This window comes from Aquarana catesbeiana, linkage group LG04 (assembly GCF_042186555.1).
Source record: "Aquarana catesbeiana isolate 2022-GZ linkage group LG04, ASM4218655v1, whole genome shotgun sequence".
Taxonomy (NCBI): domain Eukaryota; kingdom Metazoa; phylum Chordata; class Amphibia; order Anura; family Ranidae; genus Aquarana; species Aquarana catesbeiana.
Window position 1 is genome coordinate 522,477,317 of NC_133327.1, and position 21,224 is coordinate 522,498,540.

Here is a 21,224-nt window from a genome sequence, read left to right on the forward strand (position 1 = left end):
GAGGCCATGCAACTTGCAAGGAGGAGGACCTGTCCTGCTGAGCTGGCAGCTGCCATTGGCTCGTCGCTGAGGTGAGAGACCCTCACACCCCCAGCTGACCTGCACATGATCATCCCATCTACCTCCCCCCTGCTGGGAGCTGCCCAAGTGCCCATGACCTGTGAATGCTGCTGGAAGCTGGCCACAGACCTGTGGGTCCTGCTGGGAAGTGAACTGTGGTGGGTCCTGCTGGCCACTGGCCATGGCCTATAAGCCAACAGGACCCATAGGCCATGACCAGCTCTCAGCAGGACCCACGGGTCAGTGGCCAGCAGAACCCACAGGTCCACAGCCAACTCCCAGCAGGACCCACAGGTCCGCAGCCAGCTCCCAGCAGGACCCACAGGTCCGCAGCCAGCTCCCAGCAGAACCCATAGATCGGCAGCCAGCTCCCAGCAGAACCCACAGGTCCGCAGCCAACTCCCAGCAGAACCCATGGGTCTGCAGTCAGCTCCCAGCAGAACCCATAGGTCCACAGCCAACTCCCAGCAGAACCTACAGGTCTGCAGCCAACTTCCAGCAGGACCCACAGGCTGTAGGTCCTGCTGAGAACTGGCGGCTGACCTGTTGTTCCTGCTGGTGGCTGACCCATGGGTCCTGCTGGCTGCTGAACTGTAGGTCCTGCTGGGATCTGACCATGACCTGTGGGGCCTGCTGGCCACTAGCCTAGGGTGACCAGAAGTCCCCAGTTTCCAGGGACAGTCCCTGGACTGAGGATGCTGTCACCGGATCGAGTCTGTCCTCGCAAGCTGGGGCAGAGGGGGGCCCAAGGGCCGACCCTACCATGAGTTCCACCGGGCCCATTGGGCTGCCTCAGAGGGGAAGGGGGGGGCTAGCACTGCCTGATTACACAGAGCAGGGATCTACCACCTACTTGGCGGTTTCTGTCATACAAAGTCGTGCCTCCTGGATGGGATCCTATAATAGACTGCATACTGGTGATGTCTATCTTTGGATCCGATCCAGGAGGTGGGACTTCGTATGACAGTGGCCTCGCTGGGTAAGCGGGAGATCTCCACTGTGTAATCCGGTGGCTCTCCTCTCTCCAATCACCATGCACTAAACAGGCTGCATAGATAGGCACTGATCAGGCTGCATTGATCTACACTGGTGAAGCTGCATTGATGGGCACTGATTGGGCTGCATTGATCTACACTGGTGAAGCTGCATTGATCTACACTGGTGATGCTGCATTGATGGGCACTGATGAGGCTGACCTGATGGGCACTGGTGAGGCGGCACTGATGGGCACTGGTGAGGGTGCACAGATGGGCACTGGTGAGGCTGAGCTGATGGCCACTAGTGAGGCTGCATTGATGACCTCTAGAGGGCATTCTATTCTTGTAATAAATATATATATTTATAAAATTGTGTTTTATGGTTGCCCCCCCTTTTTTTTCTCCCTGTCCCCCCATGTGCCCCCCCAAATATGAAAGCTGGAGACGCCACTGCTTCTAACATATTAAAATTGACAACCACGTAAAAGCCTTGCCCTGTGTATGTTATTCAAAGTTGTTCTCACCAAACAATAGTTTTTGGATGCGCCTCATGCACGCCACAATGTTGTGTAAATTTGTGTTGCGTTAAAACGTATTCTGAATGCATGTAAACACAATGCAATACAACTGAGTAAAAATATAGAAATAAATTGTTGTTGGTATTTTTTCCTTTGCAGGGTCCTGTAACTTAACAATGGATGGCATGAAAATGCATGCAAGTGCACATAAAAAAGGCAACATAAGGCAATGCAATGCAAATGAATTTTCAATACTTTGCATTTTTATGTGTAGCATGGTGCGAAAGAACTCTAAAGCTGGACATAGATAGGTAGAATTGCAAACCAAAATTCTCGGTGGAAAAAAGGTTCTAAGAAGGCTTGTTCATTTTTCTAATCACTATGCCCTGTACACACGGTCGGACATTGATCGGACATTCCGACAACAAAATCCATAGATTTTTTCCAACGGATGTTGGCTCAAACTTGTTTTGCATACACAAAGTTGTCGGAATTTCCGAATGCCAAGAACACGGTCACGTACACCACGTACGACGAGACTTGAAAAGGGAAGTTTAGTACCAAGCGCGGCACCCTTTGGGCTCCTTTTGCTAATCTCGTGTTAGTAAAAGTTTGGTGAGAGACGATTCGCGCTTTTTCAGACTCGTGGTTTTCAGTTAGTTTTTCTGGTGTTCAGTTTGTGCTTGTGGGTTTGTATCTGTTCTTCAGTGCGTGCAGCGAGTTACCATTTACTTGTCATTGTGTTCTTGTTACTGATTTTCAGGTCGCTCTTCACAGGCCTTGCTGTTCTTCAGTGCGTTCTGTTACTTTGTTCTGAGCAGCCGACCATTTTCTAGCCATGTTATGTGTACGTACTCATCGCAGAGTTCATGCTGTGTGGGGGCTTGGTGTTGGGGTTCTTACTTTGACACAAGCCCAGCTCATGAACAGGGCGAGGAGGAGTTCATGGACCAAGAATTGGTTGCTCCAGCGTGACCAGTTCTGTCACATGCCTTTGCTCCGTGAGATCTGTGAGAATAATCCTGACAATTTCAGGAACTTTCTCCAGATGATGGACCCCGTATTTCACCGTTTGTTGGCTTTGCTGACCCCTTATATTAGCAGGCAGGATACCTGCATGAGGCAAGCCATCACTCCGGAACAAAGGCTAGTCGCCACCCTGCGGTACTTGACGACAGGGAGAACCCTGCAGGACCTTAAGTTCTCGACAGGCATCTCCCCCCCAGGCTCTGTCGATTATTATCCCGGAGACCTGTTCTGCCATCATCCAGGTCCTGCAGAAGGAGTATATTAAGGTAGTATTTGTATCCTTTAACGTCACATTTTATTGTATAGAATGTTTGCTAATGTAATGTATTTCTTTCCTCATTCCCTAATTACCATGATTGTAATATGCTGTGAAGGTCCCCTTTGTCCTCATGCATGCTGGACTTTTATGTATTTTTTTTTGTCCTTCATACATATTTGCCTTCACTTACCTCCCCAGCATGCTCTCCTGGCCCTATATTCACCTTGTGTGATCACTTAACAATGTATTTTTCAGCTCCATAGTAATGCTTTACCCTAAATACCCCCTAAAATGTGTAAAATTGTGATTTGTGCTTTAAATTCAGGCAGCGTGCCAGAGGCTTTTTTTTGGGGTCCCAAAATCATTTGGAACCCTCCCTCCCCCCAACTGCTAAGCTAATATCAATCCTCTATCTGCTGACTTTGCAAAACCCATACACACTATACCCACCTCTTTTGTGGTCACATTTATGGATGAATTCCCCAAAGCATGTAGTGCAAGGGCCTGCCTGAATACTTTCAAATGGTAATGTTCAAAGTTTTTGTATACTATTATTACCTTGATAGGTAATAGTAGAATGTAAAAATGTGCTAAAATGTGTACAGTGTGTATATATATCTTTGTATTATGACACTTCTTACCTGTCCAGTGGGCTGCCAATAGTGTAAGTAAGGAGGGACTGGCCAAAGTAACAAACATTATTTATGCATTCATCTCTCAATGAAGTGGAGAGGGTTACCTGTCCAAAACATCTCCCCCCCATAAAATTTCTAAAATGGCCCATGAGAGGGGGGGGGGTCTGATAGGTGGACCTTATACCTTTGTCTTAAAATACTCCCTAAAATAAATATTATACTGAGGTTGGCCAAGAATGTTTGTGTCTGATCTGCTTTCCATGTTTATGTGCTAAATGATTAATTATTTATTCTTGTTTGACTCCACAGTTTCCTTCCAACCCACAGGAATGGCAGACTGTGGCATCCCACTTTGCCCAGCGGTGGGACTTTCCTAATTGTGGAGGGGCAATTGATGGAAAACACGTCCACATCGTCCCACCACCCAAATCGGGGTCATACTATTACAACTACAAGTGGTTCAATAGTATTGTGATGTTGGCGGTGGTGTCTGCTACTTACGAGTTCCTGTATGTGGACGTGGGGAAGAATGGCCGGATGTCAGATGGTGGAGTCATCGCTCACACAGAGTTCTACAGGCGTCTCCAGAATGGCAGCTTGGACTTGCCACCTTCAGAAGACAAATGCGGAAGGACTCCCATTCGTCTTTGTTGCAGATGAAGCGTTTGCGCTGGGGGACCATCTTATTCGGCCTTTTCACTATGAGGACCCTCACCCTGGACCAGAGGGTTTTTAATTACTGGCTGGCCAGAGCCAGAAGAGTGGTGGAATCATGGCCAGCCGGTTCTGCCTATTTCTTACACCGATACACATGGCAGAGTATAAACTCAATCACATCATCCTGGCTTGCTGTGTTCTCCACAACTTTTAAGGAGAAATTCTGTGAACTATGCTGGCTCAGTTGGGCCTGAAGCTAGAATTATTAATCTCTATGAACCAGACGACGGCGCTTGAAGCTGGCTGTCCTGGCTTGCCCCCCCAGAGTGCCCGCGAGGTCCGTATAAGATACATGGAATACTTTGCGGGTAGGGGGGGCCATCAATATGCCAGACAATGTCTGAGACATTTTTTAAATAAAAAAATATTTTAAACTGAACAAATATTTGGTTTGATTTACTGCTTGGCTTTCTTTTAGCTGACCCTGACTGAAATTTTGGGAGTCCTGAAAATGGCGTGATTGTGTAAAATTAAAAAGCACTGTTGGGTGTTATTTACTAAAGGAAAATACACTTTGCACTACAAGTGCACTTGAGACTGCACTGAAACTGCACTTGTAGTGCAAAGTGGATTTGCCTTTAGTAAATAACACCCATTGTCACTGAAAACATCAATTTTACAACACAAAAATGCTTTTGAGCATTGAAAGAAGAAGCCACACATTGTTTATTCTCAATCTTTTTAATCAAAGCACAATCACATGTGCATTTATAAAAGGTTTTTAAAACAAACCAACATGTTTGTTGTATAACATTTTTTTAGGTGACATTAAAAGTAGAAATGTCCTTTTAAGGTAAAACAGGCATGTTTAAAACCAACATGAAATACACAAATCTGGAACTTACAAAGTTCAACTTTTGTAGAACTTGAAGGCAATATCAGATATGAGTATTTATAAACTGTCAAAAACAAAGGAATTGGGGAAAGTGGGACTTTAAATGAAGCACTTGGTAGCACATATATAGTTGAGCTGAACAAGGGAACTTTATTTTGTGTACATTGTTGGTATTAAAGTCCCGTAGGGATGGAAATACGTGACCTCACCAGGTCATGGCTTCCCCAAAGTCCCTAGAACTCTTCTTCTCCCCACTTTTTTTGCATAACAGAACCAGGGATGGAAGCACTCGGTTACGCCCTATGATTTTACTCTCATTACCCTTATTGCATCTATTGACCTGATGTGGAGCCTCCCCTGTTTAATCAATTATCTCACAATGTTCATCTACCAATGTTTTGCTTTCATCTTATTATTTGAGTTAACATCTGATTACGTCCCCGGAGTGCAGGGTTGCCGAGCTGTGGCAGGGTTGCCATGGCATCGGGTTTTTCCTGACCCGGGGGCTGTGACGCGCACTACAGGCCTCCGCCCATCCCTGCCTCCTATGACGCCTGGGAGTGCGGTGGCACCTTACTGCGTGTCGACATCACGCTTCCCACGCCGCATGTGCGGTGCTCCCTGCGCCGTCACGTGGGCACGCTTGGGCTTTCCACACTTGTTAACAGCGGAGGAGATTGGTCTGCCGGTGAGTCGGAGAACACTTCTGATTGTCGGCGCCCCTCCCCAGCAACGTGCAACATGACGTGATGGGGGTGGGCGGCCCTCTGGTGGTGCTTATAGGGGCGTCCTTCCGGGCGGTCCCGGCACACGAGGCTCTCCTTACACTTCACTCCACACACAGGACTCTCTCTCTTGCTTTGGTTCCTTGTCCATACAGGTTCCTATTCACCTTCCACTTCTCACTTTCCTCATCTCTGCACTGGTTTCCTGTATTGTTTTCACCTTGGTTGGTGGTCACTTTCTCTGGCATCCTTTGGGCTGCCAGTACTACACCTTGATTTACAGCTTTCTTTGCACGCCCCCCTTTTTTCCCTTCCATCACCTGTTAACCTCTCAGTCCATGTCCACCTCACTATCCCTCACCTTTCTCTCCGTATATTTCCCCTTAGAGATGCCTTGGGGTCCTGTGCCCACCCTGATTGCTGCCTGCTTGGTTGCCCCCGCTGGGCTGTCCACCACAGCCCCCGGTAGGGAATGCCGCCTGTTGTTCTTGGTGCCCTGTCATTGTACCGGTAACCGATGTACCTAAATTAGTAGGTACGCACTTCGATGGTGATTGGGGCCCTACCCCACCCCATCATTACTGACGGATTATTTTCCTTATCTTTCCCACTATAGATCATCACACGCATGCTCCTGACGAATGGCGAATTAGCCACAAAACGCGTAGAGCTAAAAGATGCGTTGTTTTTAATCAATTGCATCCAGATCCTAAACTTTTTATGTAAATTGTACCTCTACAGGCTAAAGTGAGGACTCAGGTCCTGCAGGCATTACCTTGTAACTATATTCATATCCAACCCCATTCAGGTTGAACTCTGGGAATTTTGGTATGGTTTTATTCATGGTTTTGTATCATCATATGTACCATTTTATTCCTATCTTGTCTGAACTTGTACCAATGATCGCATTTGAGACATGTGTATTGCTAGTTTATGGTTAACTATATGTACCCCAATGCCTACCCATTTCTTTGATATTAACATTATATGTATGGTTAACAACAATGTACACAAAATAAAGTTCCCTTGTTCAGCTCAACTATCTATGTGCTACCAAGTGCTTCATTTAAAGTCCCACTTTCCCCAATTCCTTTGTTTTTGACATGTCAGGGATGGAAATATATGACCTTACCAGGTCATGATTTCAATTAAAGTCCCGTAGGGATGGAAATACGTGACCTCACCAGGTCGTGGCTTCCCCAAAGTCCCTAGAACTCTTCTTCTCCCCGCTTTTTTCGACAAGCTCCGATCGCACATTTTCCATCGGAAAATCCGACCGTGTGTACAGGGCACTAGTGTGTCAAATCGACCTTTGATTTCCACCACAGTGATGAGAAAATTTGAAGGAGCAGGGTGGAAAATTTCTCTCGAATGTACACATTCCGTATACTCCATTCATTGCAAAAGCAAATGTTAAAAACAAAAAAAAAACTTTCAAACAACAAATTAATGTTCTGAGAATTTTCATATAAATTTTCCTGAGACTTTTCCTAAGAATTTTCTTTGAAATTCTATCCATCTATGGCCAGCTTTAAGCATAGGGGTTTACATAAGATTTAAATAAATATACTACAGGAAAATTAATACATTCGAACATTAAAGAGTGATTTACTGGGTTGTTATTAAGTTGTTTTGCAAGGTGAGATCTTAAAATATTTTACCATGTGATTTATCAAATATATCCTATCTGCTATGGGTGACAAGGTGAATGGGGTGTTTTTGAGAGATGGGATTTTGAATATCCAGTAGCTCAATTAAAGCTACAATGATTAGGCCAGTAAGTAAAGTCAACAGAAATTACAATAAGGTGCCATTTGTATGTGGCTAATGTGGTCTTGGAGAAAACAATACAAAACAGACAGCAAATAAAAAACTGAATAAACAATGAAGGTTAAAAGAAAAACATGTTGGTCTCTTGTAAGAAAAAATAAACAATTTGCTTTGTGTTCCAATTTTTTGCAATGGCAAATGTTCTAAAGTTTACTGACTTCTATACTTGGCAGGAACAATGCTTACTGACAAGCTCAAAATGTAATGTCTTTTAAAAAAGGTTACTCTTTCTGACTGTTTGTACTGCAGGCCAAGATGTATCTGAACAGATGCCTGTAAAGCAGTTTTATTACAGTCAGCTGCTTGCCAAATTTCCACAGGTTGACTTTAACACGTCTTTGGAAAATTACATCTAGTAATAATTCATAACTGTTGAACACATTACTATACCAACAAAAAATATTTATCCCAAAAAGCAGATGGTATTATATACCACATAATAATGTATGTTTTATAAATTGGTGTAAGTCATATATAGGCAGAAGCCAAATGTACCTGGGTTCGGTTTGAGGTGTGTTTGATGAACTTTACTGAAATTTGGGCTCCTAAGCTAAACACCATTAAAGTCCAATGAATGTTAAAAACATTAATGGACATTTTCTAATCTAGGCTAATAGGCAAGAGCTTGTCATTCACATGGCATGATGTCTGGGCACTGCTTTGGGGAACATGCGCCAAAGAAAAAAAAAAAGACATTAAAATAAAAATTCAGTTTGGTGGGGAGCAGAGCTTTTAATAATGCATTAAGTGAAATATTAAAATTCCAAAATAATATGTCTGTAGGACGCCATTAACCCTCCTGTGAAGTGATGCTTCTGTATGATGTATACAAGCTACTACAGCAAAAGTGACATTGACAAAAAAAGAAATGCAGATACAATTGCCTGTAAATGACAGCTTTAGACTCTTAATTCTGTTTGTACACAAAGCAACTGGGGATTCTCTTCATCTGTACGAGACCCTTATCCCAAATGAGGGTCTGATATAGATGTTAATAGGGGACCCACACAGAAAAAAAAAATGAAAAAAAATAGGGTGTGATTTTCCCTAAAATTACCTACCAGACTCTTGTTATTGATGAGGGCCTGGTATGGATGTCATGGGAACCTCATACAAAAAATAGGAAAAATACATACCAGACCCTTACCTGAGTATGCAGCCTGGCAGACCAGGAAAGGGGAAGGATGATTGTGCTTCCACCCTCCTGAACCATACCAGATCACATGCCCTCAACATGGGGGATACCTTTCTAGGGGAGAGCCCCTTGAAGAAAGTATGTTGCCCTGTGTTGATTTTGAGAAGGGTGTTAGGTACCTGGTAGTTGAGCCCGACTGGTAGGAAAAGACCCCTATTACAACGCTGGTTCAGGAGCCACTGGAGTGGGAACAGCGGTCTCGTGAGCACAGTGGGTAGGAGTGCCTGGTGAAGGTTTTGCAGAGGCCGGCACGGAAGCTGAGTAGAGATCCTTCAGGGATGGCTGAGCTGTAGATGCTGGCAGGCAGAAGAGGATCAGCAGACTGACAGGTAGGAGGTACTGAAGCAGCAACACCTGGAGCTGGATGAGAAGGCCGGAATGCAGCAATACAATACAATACAAGGCACAGGCAAAAGGCAGAGTCAGACAGTCCGGATTGGCAGGAGATCAGGCAGATGATGCAAATGGATAATCACAGAGTAGTCAGGCAAGCAGGAGTTCGGCAACAGGTCACAAGAAGATAGCAGAGTCGGGCAGGCCGGGTCAGATTGGAGATAGCAGAAAAGTCAGACGTAGCCGGGTCGATAACAGTAATAACAATCAGCAGGCAGATACAGGAACACAGGTACAGAGCTGCAGACGAACAGCACCACATGAGTGCAGCTGTCACACTTTTAAAGGCACCTTGGCGCCAAACAGCGCTAACGCACATGGGCGCGTGCACGCCGCGCACGCACGGGAGTGCGCCGGTGCACACCAGTGGGAGAATTCTGCTGTGTAACTCTGGACAGACCCCGCATGTGCATGCACGCACGCATATTCCCCTGAAAGGCACTGGCACGTCACTGACAAAGGGTCTGTTACATCCATCTTCAATTATGTCACCCAGTGATGAGAGCCTCATCAATCACTATGAACATCAACCAGTGACTCGCCGAAAGGAAAAACCCGTCAACCAACACGTCCAATCCCATTTTTACATTAGCCATGTATAACAGCTCTAGTCCCCAACGCTAAATGTAAACAAAGGAGTAGGGAGTGCCTGGTGATTTAATTGACCAAATATGGCCATGGATGTATTCAGTCAATCTCATTGCCCAAATATGGCCATCTTGCTATATTTGGGCAATGATGTAATCCACTATCACTGACCCTCTGATTATATGGCTAGGAATTCCTGGCTGGCAAAGTAATGGGGATGGGTGACGTCAATGGTTGCTAAGGCGGGTGCAAAGATCTGCTGCTTCCTTAACAACTATTGACAGCAGAAGAAGGAAGGTAGAAAAACTGCAACCATCTTTTTTTATTGTAAAAGATAATTTGAGATTTTGTATAAATTAGTTGGTTTACTAATTTACTGGAAATTTCCTTCTTTCTTATTTAGAATCATTATTTTTTAAACTTTTTTTTTATTGGTATACATTTAAATAACTGTCCGCATTCTCAGTATTTTAGAGGAACTGTATTGGGGAAAATAAACTAATGAAAAATCTTGAAAAGAGTAATCATTTAATTTGCGTACTTTTTTATATTTCTGAACATGAACACAAAGGCCTTTAATATCTCAAACAAATTACACAATTCAGCAAACTATGAGATGATGATTTATACTGTGCAAACTCTTGGCACTAAATAAATCCAAATCATGCATAAATACATTCTAGTAAATACATTTAGCTTGAATTCTAGATGTGTAGTGGGTCTTCTATTGTATATAGTGGGTCTTGTATTGAACACTAAAATTTTATGTGATTAAAATTCTGTAGTTCTGCATGGATGGATACATGCAGGGGTTCTGCAAAATAGGGCCAACAGAGTTTCAAATCTAGACACATCACTGGATAAGTTAATATACTGACAATCAGCAAATTATTTGGCTTTTTATTTTATGTTCCTGAACCTGAAGATTTGGGTTCTGATGAATACTCATTTCAAATAGGGCCATTGTCATTCCAAGTGGTCCACCTGCAACTGTAAGTGGATGATAGCAGGCATCTCTGTCTTGTTTCTCTCAGTTTATGTACAGGCTGGCGTTTCAAGATTGGTACTGCAAGGATTGCTTTTGACAATGACTATACTATTAGGAAATCACTTGGAGAAGGTCAATGTATTTTATTTTTGGAACGAAGTGAGCATGTAATTCTAAATCATATATTCACATTATTCCTCCCTATAGTGGTTAGTGGAGCTTTTGATTTGTTTGCTTTGTGTATTGCATTTAGTATTTATTCTAATTTTAGTATATAGCTTGCTTTGATCCGGCAACTCTGTAGTCCATATATCAATTTTAATAATTGGTTACAAAATGTGACAAGCAAAACAGCTGACACATTTCGGCAACAGCCTTAGTCGTGGCATGTTAAACTATATTAGAACCTCACCTAGTGGCTCTAAAAAAAGAGGTCAAAATAGTTTTTAAAAGTGTTTATTTTTGCTTTTTAATGTTAATACAAACTATCAGGTTGAAAAGTGAAGGACAAAACATAGAACAAAACTCAGGTAGCATGCACATTTGCAATTTTCCCTTGCCCCTCACTATACAGCAGGGGCAGGCAACCCCGGGCACGGTTGCCGCAAGCAGCACATAAAGCCTCTTTTGCTGGTACTCGACTCCCCTCCCATCAGCAGAGCAGCGCAGGGAAATGTCAGTGAGAAACGAATGCATTCCAATTTCAGAATTCCCCACGCCGCACCTGCACTGAGGGGGGGGGGGCCCACACATTGTAAAAGATGGGAAACATTGACAGAAGAGCAGGGGGTACAGCGGTGGGGCAGATGTGAAAGGAGGTACATCAGTGGAACATATGAGCAGGGGGTTACAGTGGTTGGGCAGAAGAACAGGGGGAATAGAGGTGGGACAGATGTACAGGAGGTACAGTGGTGGGGTAGATGAGAAAGGGGGTTACAGTGGTGGGGCAAATGAGCAGATAAGTTCAGTGTTAGTGCAGATGAGAAGATGGTTCAACAGTGAGACAGAAGAGCATGGGGGGTACGGCGGTGGAGCAGATGAGAAAGGGGTTACATTGGTGGGGCAGATGAGCAGGGTGTTACAGTGGTGGCACATAAGAGCAGGGTGGTACATTGGTGGGGCAGATGTACAGGGGGTTACAGTGGTGGGACAGATGAGCAGGGGGGTACAGTGGTGGGGCAGATGTGCAGGGTAGTACAGTGGTGGGGCAGATGTGCAGGGTAGTACAGTGGTGGGGCAGATGTGCAGGGGGTTACAGTTGTGGGGCAGATGTGCAGGGGTTTACAGTGGTGGGGCAGATGTGCAGGGGGGTATAGTGGTGGGACAGATGAGCAGGGGGGTACAGATTTTCAGGGGGACCGTTATCTGAGGTGTGGAGCTGCAGGAATTGGGGCTGATCTGAAGTGTGGAGTTGCAGGAATTGGGGCTGATCTGAAGTGTGGAGCTGCAGGAATTGGGGCTGATCTGTGGCGTGAGAGTGCAGGATGTTAATTTCTCACTACTACTCAAGAGGTTTAAAGCATTTACTTTATAAAAAATCCTTTTCGTGACTGATAAAATTGGCACGCTCAATTTCTTTGAATTTCTTTGAAAACATTTTTCGGCCCACTGTGCTCAAAAGGTTGCCTATCCCTGCTATACAGTGTTATGAGTAAAAAAAAATTGCAGAACAGAGTAATGCAGTACAGTAAAATCTTGGATTGAGAGTGATTTGGTCTAAGAGTGCTTTGCAAGACAAGCACATTTTTTAAAAATGAATTTTGACTTGATAAACGAGCGATGTCTTGATATACAAGTAGTGTCACATTGCAACTGAGTATACAAGAGAGGCGCCTCTAAGTGTAGCAGTGTGGTTACATTTAATGAAGGTACAACATTTAGCAATTCACATGGTTGATGATTAAAACAGGCACATCTAAATATACAGGCATTTGGGGTAAAACTATCCACATAGACCATCCTCCGCACCGCCATCGATGTCATCCCTTCCATGCTTCACTCCATGAGTGCTTCAAGCCTCACTTTTAAATCGCTCTACTGCCGGGTAGTCTTCCCAGTCATGATTGCAGATTGACAGTGGTGAGAGCTGGCGGTGTGGAGGACGGTCTATGTGGACAGCTTTACCCTGGATGCCTGCATATTTAGATGTGCCTCTTTTAATCATCAACCATGTGAGTTGCTAAATGTTGTGCCTTCATTAAATTTAACCAAACTGCTACACTTAGAGTCACCTCGCTTCTCTTTTATACTCTGTAGCTCCTGCTGGGTTTTGCTTCTAATTCCCTTGTGGAGGCTTCCATTTGTGGATGGACATTTTATGGTTATACAACCTATTACATTGCTATAATCTTTTATATGGACTATAAACTGAAGGACTTATGAATAAATGGTTGTGGAATGAATATATATACAATATGTTAGACAGTTTCTAGAGACAGTCGAACACATCCACATACCTATTAAACATAGAAAAGATTAGAGAGAACACACCACTCCCTCATAAGGTGGTGGGATTTTTGAGGATGTATTTGAAACTGTCACCAAGGTAAGCACAACAACAAAGTGGTTTACCACTGAATAGCACTTTGTTGTTGTACCTCAGTGACAGTTTCAAACACATCCTCAAAAATCCCACCACCTTATGAGGGAGTGGTGTGCTCTCTCCAATTTTTTCTATGGTTGTGGAATGAATCATCTAAGTTTCCATTATTTCTTATGGGGAAATTCACTTTGATATACGAGTGCTTTGGATTACAAGCATGTTTCTGGTACAAATTATGCTAGCAATCCAAGGTTTTATTGTATTACATTTAGAGTTCAGCAGATGTGAATGGTTAAGCTCTTGGTATATTTTGCACACTCTTGTGTCAAAGATAAGCTTATCTTTTGGCAGGGCTTTATCAACCAGATTGGTAAACATCCCGTTGGTGGGAGGATGCATATTTTTCCAATAAAAACCTTTGTACCTTTGTCCAGTAGTCTTGTATAAATGGACATGAACAGAACATGTGGAATAAATCAGTCATGTCATTTTTACAGCATGGACAGCATGGACATTGTGCTTGGTCTTAGAGTTCCAAACCTCTGAGTTTGGAAGGGATGTATTGAAGATGTGTATTAGTTTGGATTGAACGAATTTATTTGTGATACTGTGTCATCAGTAAGCCAGGTTTGAGTTATCTCGCCCTAGCTGTCATCCTCCAGGGTTGGTATATGCAAAGATAGTTTTGCTTGTGAGGTGGAGAAGGGCTGCTAATCAGATTTGCAGTAGAGAGAAAATGTCGGTGATCACTTTGTGGTTGAGAGAAGGTTTTCTAGGGGGATTGTCACATTTACCCCTAACACAGGTGGTCAGACACTATAGCTGCCTTCTGTGTTCTTCACCTATATCAGTCCCCTTTCCCATAAGGCAAGCAGGCCTACCAGTACTCGTTTTCCCCCAGGACTTATACACAATGCTATAGCGCCTGGCCATCATGCCGGGGCAGGCAGGAACTGAGCAAAGCAAACAGGTACTTGCGGTTGGCATACAGGCAAAGTGGCTAAATGACAGTCAAGGTACAAAGCAGGCAGAGTTCAGAGAATAGTTGATATCCATTCCAAGGTCATCAGTGAGGCAATCTAAACAGCAGAGCAGGACAGACAGACAGAGAGCTTGGAGCAAGTATTACACACACCATCACAAGCATGAGACTACAGGCTTGGCTGGCATAAATTAGATTTGGTCTCCACCCAGAGACTGACCACATCAATTACCTTGCAGGTGGACAGAGAGAATTTATTACAACCAAAACCAGGATGTTGGAATGAGACCAGCAGCTGTGAAGGATCAGGAGGGCTACACACTCCTGACAAGGATGGATTGAAGTGGTGAAGAGCCAAACTGTGCCCTTAGAGTATGGTGTAACAGTAGATGTTTGAAAAACATATTGTTGGAGACACCATGGTTATCTCTCAGCATTCAGTAAAATATTCAGAAAAAGATTTGAGAGATACTTCACAGCCTTTTTGGCCAACAGACAATGTAATCATGATTACAAAGTTCCCTCGGGTTAGGATTAATTCTGAGAGGGTGGTGTGCAGAGGGCCCATGGTGTCCACAATTTAGCTTTTTTGGACATGTGCCAGGCCAAAATAGAGGTATCAATGGGAAAAATTCTGCACAAAGAAATAGTGGTTAGTCTACAGATCTGTTTCTGTAGCTGTTCAAGTGAGCCTATGAGGTGGCTTCCGTGGTCATAGGTGGCATTGTCAGCAGCGGTAGTTAGTCATTCCTGAATGTAAACAAGGTGGGAAACAAAAATGTAGTGGTAAAAATTGCGGGTAAGCCTCCTAAAACACCTAAGGGTACAGTGAAGGACCCCCCTCGGGACATGCTGTGCTATACTACAAAACTGAACGGCGCCACGGAACAGGGAGGGGGAGGACATGCTAGCTACCCTGGCCATTTTTCACTCACAGCCAGAGGATGCATGGTCTGCACAAGGCCCCTCGCAGGACACTAATCAGCCATCCCCAGACACAGAGGGGGAGGAGGAGGGGAATAAGGGAGAGAAACCCACCCTGGCTGCTATACTGAAAACAGTGCATAGATGCACAGCGTCTGTACACACCCTCCAGGAGCACTTTGGGGGCCTTAAAGAGGAGCTGGGCTTCATTAAACATGACCTGCAGAAAACCAGAGAACGCACTACGGCTGCTGAGGGCCGCATCAGCGATCTCGAGGATAAGCTAACCCCACTCCTTAGAGACACGTAAATTACAGCCAGGATTGCCAGGACGAACGAACTTAAGTCAAAAGACATTGAAAATCGTTTGCGCAGGAACAACATACGCATTGTGGGGCTCCCAGAAAAGACAGAGGGCAGGGACCCCACAGAATTTGTGGAGAGATGGCTCCTGGAGATCTTTGGCAAGGAGGTGTTTACCCCACTATACTGGGTCGAACGGGCACACAGAGTCCCATCCAGACCCCTTCTACCAGGGCACCCACCCCGCACTCTACTGGCCTGGCTACTCTATTACAAGAAGTACAAAAACGCAGAGCCAGATTTACAGATATAAAGAAAAGACTCTACGGGCCACCTACGCCATGCTGTTCCCTGCAAAGTTGCGGATCTCTGCAGGGGGACAGTCACACTTTTTTGAGTCAGCTGAAGACGCTTCCTCCTGGTTAGATACCAACGAACATGTATTTCGCCAGGCCGGGAGGGGGGCTGCGGAGGGAGACTGACACCCTATTTCACCAGATCAAAGTTTGTAACATGTCAACCTGTTTGGCTGGGAAGCCACAACCTTTACCTATGTCATTAGCGATGAGAGAAAGTGAGACTTCTAAGTACCATTTGGAGACTTAATACAAATTGTTTCCCACCAATTCGGCCCCCGCTGGACGAGTGGATTGTCAGTTGGATAGGTTAGACTGACCATATGTTTTCCCCTGGCTACAACCCCGCCATACTGCCTGTGAACCTCAGGAATGTGAATTGGCAGGCTTGGCCCCAGGTAGGGGCCTCAGCAGGCCCAGGGTTCCCTTGGCGTTCTGTTTAACTTTTTTCTTTTTTACTGTTTTAACCAGCAACTGTCGTGGAACCGACACTACGGGTGAGGACATGACCTCATGGAGGACTCTGTTATGGGTGGGTCCACTTGATCAGACATGGCACCATGACTCAGGCATGCCCCTCTCTTTTGACCGGCAAGGTCTGGAAAGAAATGATTGTACACTGCCCTGGGCACCTATGTCTCTAGAACTGCCTTGTCACATTTCATATACCTTTATGCTGACAAATGAGTGTGTTACCGATACTCTCTTAGAACGTTAGAGGTCTACATAGCCCCCTAAAGCACACTATGGTATCCACCATTCTCAAAAAACACTCCCCTGCCATATATGCCTTACAGGAGACACATCTGGTACCAGACTCTCTACCTTGTGTGAACTACTGATGGGTGGCATGGGCCTACCACTCTACTTGCACCTCATACTCCAGGGGTGTGAGTGTCCTGGTACACTGCATGGTTGATTTCCAACTAATAAATAAGTTAATAGATGTTGAAGGCAGATATGTGATATTGCTGTGCAGGATTTATCAGTTGAAATGCATAATCACTGCTGTTTATGTGCCACCACCTTTCAGTTTAGAACTGCTAAGCATATTGTTGACATACCAGCTGGGCAGTCCTGGTGCTCCTTTTATTGTATTGGGTGATTTGAATTGCTATATGGACCCAGCTTTGGACAAACATCCGCCCCCAGTGAATGGCTGCAAAATGGCTCGAACGACACTGCGGTAATTCACGGAGGAGGTTGGATGGATTGATCCATAGCGGGACCGCAACCCATAGCAAAAACAATTCTCTTGTTTTTCTAAAGCACACCTCTCCCTGTCTAGGATCGACCTCTGCCTATGCACCCCTCGGACGGCACCCCTCCTGCAGGACATTCAATATCTGGTGAGGGGCGTGTCGGACCACTCGCCCTTGGTGGTATCTGTATTGGCCAAACCGGCCACGGATCTGCCCAGAGCTCCGTGGAAACTGAATGCATTTTGGCTCAATCTGTTCCCTGCCCCAGAATGGATATCCGAGGAGATCTCTGAATTCTGGACGCGACATGCGGAACACCCTGATCTCAACTCAACGTGGGATACATTTAAAGCATTCTTAAGAGTCCTACTCGTCAATGAGGTAAATGGGGTGAAATCAAAAACAAGTGCCCAACAGGGGGTGCCCGGCTGGTCAGTCGTTTAGAAGTGGAGTTTGTAGCAGATCCGTCAAATGTAGCAAGGGAGCCCTGGCTAGCCGCCCAGGAAGCAGTGGATAGAATCACTGGATCTGTGGCAGACTGGAAAAGGTTTTTCAATAGGCTAGCATTCTATAAGGAGGGGGAACAGACGGGAAGACTACTGGCAAAGATAGCAAGGGCCTCAAAGACCTCCCCATCTATTGGTGCATTACACCAAGGAGGAGGAAGACTGGTAAACACCCCTGATCTTATAATGCGGACGCTGGTGGTGTTTTACTTGGATCTGTATAAGTCTCAAGTGGATCACACACCGGCTGATCTGCATGAATATTTGCATGAATATTTGCAAGGAATAGAGCTACCCAGTTTAACGGACACACAGAAATCACTGCTAGATGCCCCTATCAAGATTGAGGAACTACAGGAGGCGCTTAGCCTTTTCCCCAACTTTAAGGCCCCAGGGGACGATTCTGGCCAAGGTCCTTGCAATACGGCTTAATGGAGTTATCTCCAGCATCATCCACTCGGACCAGTCGGGTTTTATGCCCCAAAAGTCCACTGCTATTAACCTTTGTAGACTTTTCCTAAACCTACGGATTAGATCAGACAATGAGGGTGACAGGGTACTGCTGTCGCTGGATGCACATAAAGCATTTGATAGCATAGAGTGACAGTACCTTTGGGCGGTCATGGGCAGGTTTGGCTTTGGCAAAGGATTCCTTTCCTGGGTCCAGTTGATCTACTGTTCACCACAAGCAGTGATACAGGAGGCGGGACATGTCTCCTTACCATTTCAACTACATAGAGGTACTGGGCAGGGATGCCCATTATCCCCCTCTCCTATTTGCCATCGCCATTGAGCTCATGGCGGCCCAAATTAGGGCCAACCAGCGAATCAGGAGCTTCCAATACAAAGAAATCCATGAGAAACTCATGCTATATGCAGACGATACCATGCTGTTTCTTGGGGACACAAATGAATCGCTTGGGGTACTCGGGGCTTGTGATAAACTGGTCCAAGTCTTCTCTCATGAGGCTGGACACAAGTCCGGACAGCGAGACGCAAACGGTCCGGGGGGTGCCAGTTACACCCAGCCTTAAATATCTGGGTGTGCAGGTCGCTCCTGAACCCAGGGATTTTGTTTCACTGAACTTGTCCCCTCTCATGAATAGGATTCGAGCCAAAATCTGGTCCCGCCTTAAAATGTCCCTGGTAGGGCAGGTAAACCTTATTAAGATGGTGTTTATGCCACAGCTTTTATATATGCTCCACAATACCCCTATGGGGATCCCCCTTAAGGTGTTTCGTATAATCAACTCTATCTTCAGGGCTTTTATCTGGCTTAACAAACCCCCACAAATTAAACTTGAACAACTACAGAAGTCCAAGGAGAGGGGAGGCCTTGCGCTCCCTAACCCTTGGATTTACTACTTGGAAGGCGACTGACCCTCCTGCGTTGAAGGAATGGTTGGCACAGATGGGGACACACTCCGGCTGGAGAAATACATATATCAACATAGGGGACGCCCAAATAAATTTGATAAACTATGGTCGCCCTGGCTAGACACCACTGGCATTTTGCCTATTGACCTAGTGATGGACAGGCTGTTGACATAATTTGTTCAGGTAACTTAGAGGTGTAGGCAGGAATTAGAAGGAGTGCTGAGCTACTCTTTGTGGAGGAGACAGACCTCATGAGTGGTGATAAGGCAAGGAGACTCTTGGGGTTAACGGTAAATTGTATCCTATCCTAATGAATACTGAGTGATGTGTGCATGGATTGTACTATTGAACCATATATGCCTGGATTCCATGATGATTGGTGATATATTTCTGTAATGACTGTAGGGATCGTTGCTGGTTTTTCTATGTAAACTGTACGGTTTTTCTTTGTTTTGTTCCAATAAAAACTTTATTTGAGAAAAAAAATGTTTTGGACATATTTAAAGCAGGGGCTTGCTTGTTTTATTTATGCTGAGTTCTAAAAAAAGCAGAAATAGCATTTGTGCTTGGAATGTCCTTATATTTTTAATACTATGCCTTGGGCAAGGATTTCCGATCTGGAGGGTTTAGAATCATTTTATCTTCGTTACGGCTAAATGTAATGCTTGATTCATAGGGTCATTCCAAAACAAGCTCACAGCTATGAAGGCTAATGTCACATAATCAGAAAATAAAAGAATTTTAAAGTTAAACACACACACGCACATATTTTGTAAGAGGGACATGCTGAACTAGTAACAGCATCAGTAACCCAATCACAAGACAGGGACACCTGGGGACAGTCTAGCAGGTTTTCCTGCATTTTATTTCAGCAAGGCAGCAAACACAGTTTTCAGTGCAAGATTGCTTTGTAGAGTAAAACCAAAGCACAAAACAAAAAGGTGCCTCATCTGTATACATGTGCAAATATCTCAAGAACAAGAAGTCCAGACTTTAAACAATAATAAAAAAAAAAATTTCTCGTTCTGAAAATTTGCATAAAATAAAAAAAAATGGTAGTGTGCAAATTGTTACTGAAAAAGCTTCCATTTACATAATACTCCATATGCCACCGCATCACTGTTTTAATATACCAACAAAATACATTTAACATACATCCTTACTCTATGGTGCAATGAATACCATATTATGAGGCAGAGTAAACAGTTGAATGAAAGTAACTCTCAATGCATTACTCAGACAGCTAGGTCCGCTTCATAGGGAGAACATGAAGGCATATCAAATTAGATTTTCCTGATCATAGTAATTAGACTAGCTAAAAAGACTCTCTCAAGCAAGCACAGGGGCAGCTAAGGGCAAGACTGACAACCAAACTTCCAAGGCAGTGCCAGAATTACATTGAATAATATATTATCATCTTCACATCAGTCATGATGGAGCTCTACACTCCTGTGCATAACACAAGTAAATTATTTTTATTTATTTTATTTATTTATTTTTTTGCACAGGGTTTGGGGTAAAACAAGAATTGGAAGAAAAAGAAAAGAAATTAGGAAAAAAAAAGGAGTTGGAGGGATGTGGCAGTAAGGGAGATGAGTTGAGCTAGAGAAGGACAGGGAGGAACCAGAAAATTAGATGAGAGGGCAAAGAGGTGGATATGGTGGAATGAAGACAAATAAATTAAGAAGAAGTAAATTGTTTATTCACTTTAGCTATGTAGCTCATTAGATAAATAGATGCAACTATCTGAAGAACTATATTGACCAAAAAGCAAGTTATACAACAGCCAGTAATAGTATGAGCAAAAATATTACCAGGACAATGTCCACCAAACGGCTGTGTGTGGGATCTGTTGGTTCACTCCTCCCTTCCTCTGCTATCGTTACCATTTAGACTGTGAGGCCTTTTGGTGGACATTACATTACATATTATTATGGCAGTCTTACTGCTGCCAGCGCTCCCATCTTCACTCTGTCTTCTTCTGGGTTCATGCTCCCTTGCTGTTTGAATAGCCAGCCTGAGCTGATGTCACTCCCGTGCATGCACACAGGAGTCATCATCACAGCACAGCACTTGGTGTGCCCTAAATGCAGAGCATCACTGCGCATGTGCAGTGACATCATCAGTTATAGTCGATGTGAATATCTCCTAAACGGCGAACATTTAGGAGGTGTTCACTGTACATACAGGTAGGGCTTACTATAAGCTTACCTGTAGGTACAAATTGTAAAAAAGAATTTATGCCTCCCCTCAAACAGCCTATGACTAGACAGTAAATATGAA

General features: G+C 44.4%; 1 protein-coding gene across 5 annotated transcripts in view; it reads left to right on the forward strand.

The window, feature by feature from the left end:
* Positions 1–21,224, forward strand: part of GRM1 (glutamate metabotropic receptor 1) — a 697,757-nt gene that overhangs the window by 205,329 nt on the left and 471,204 nt on the right. The window lies entirely within an intron of this gene.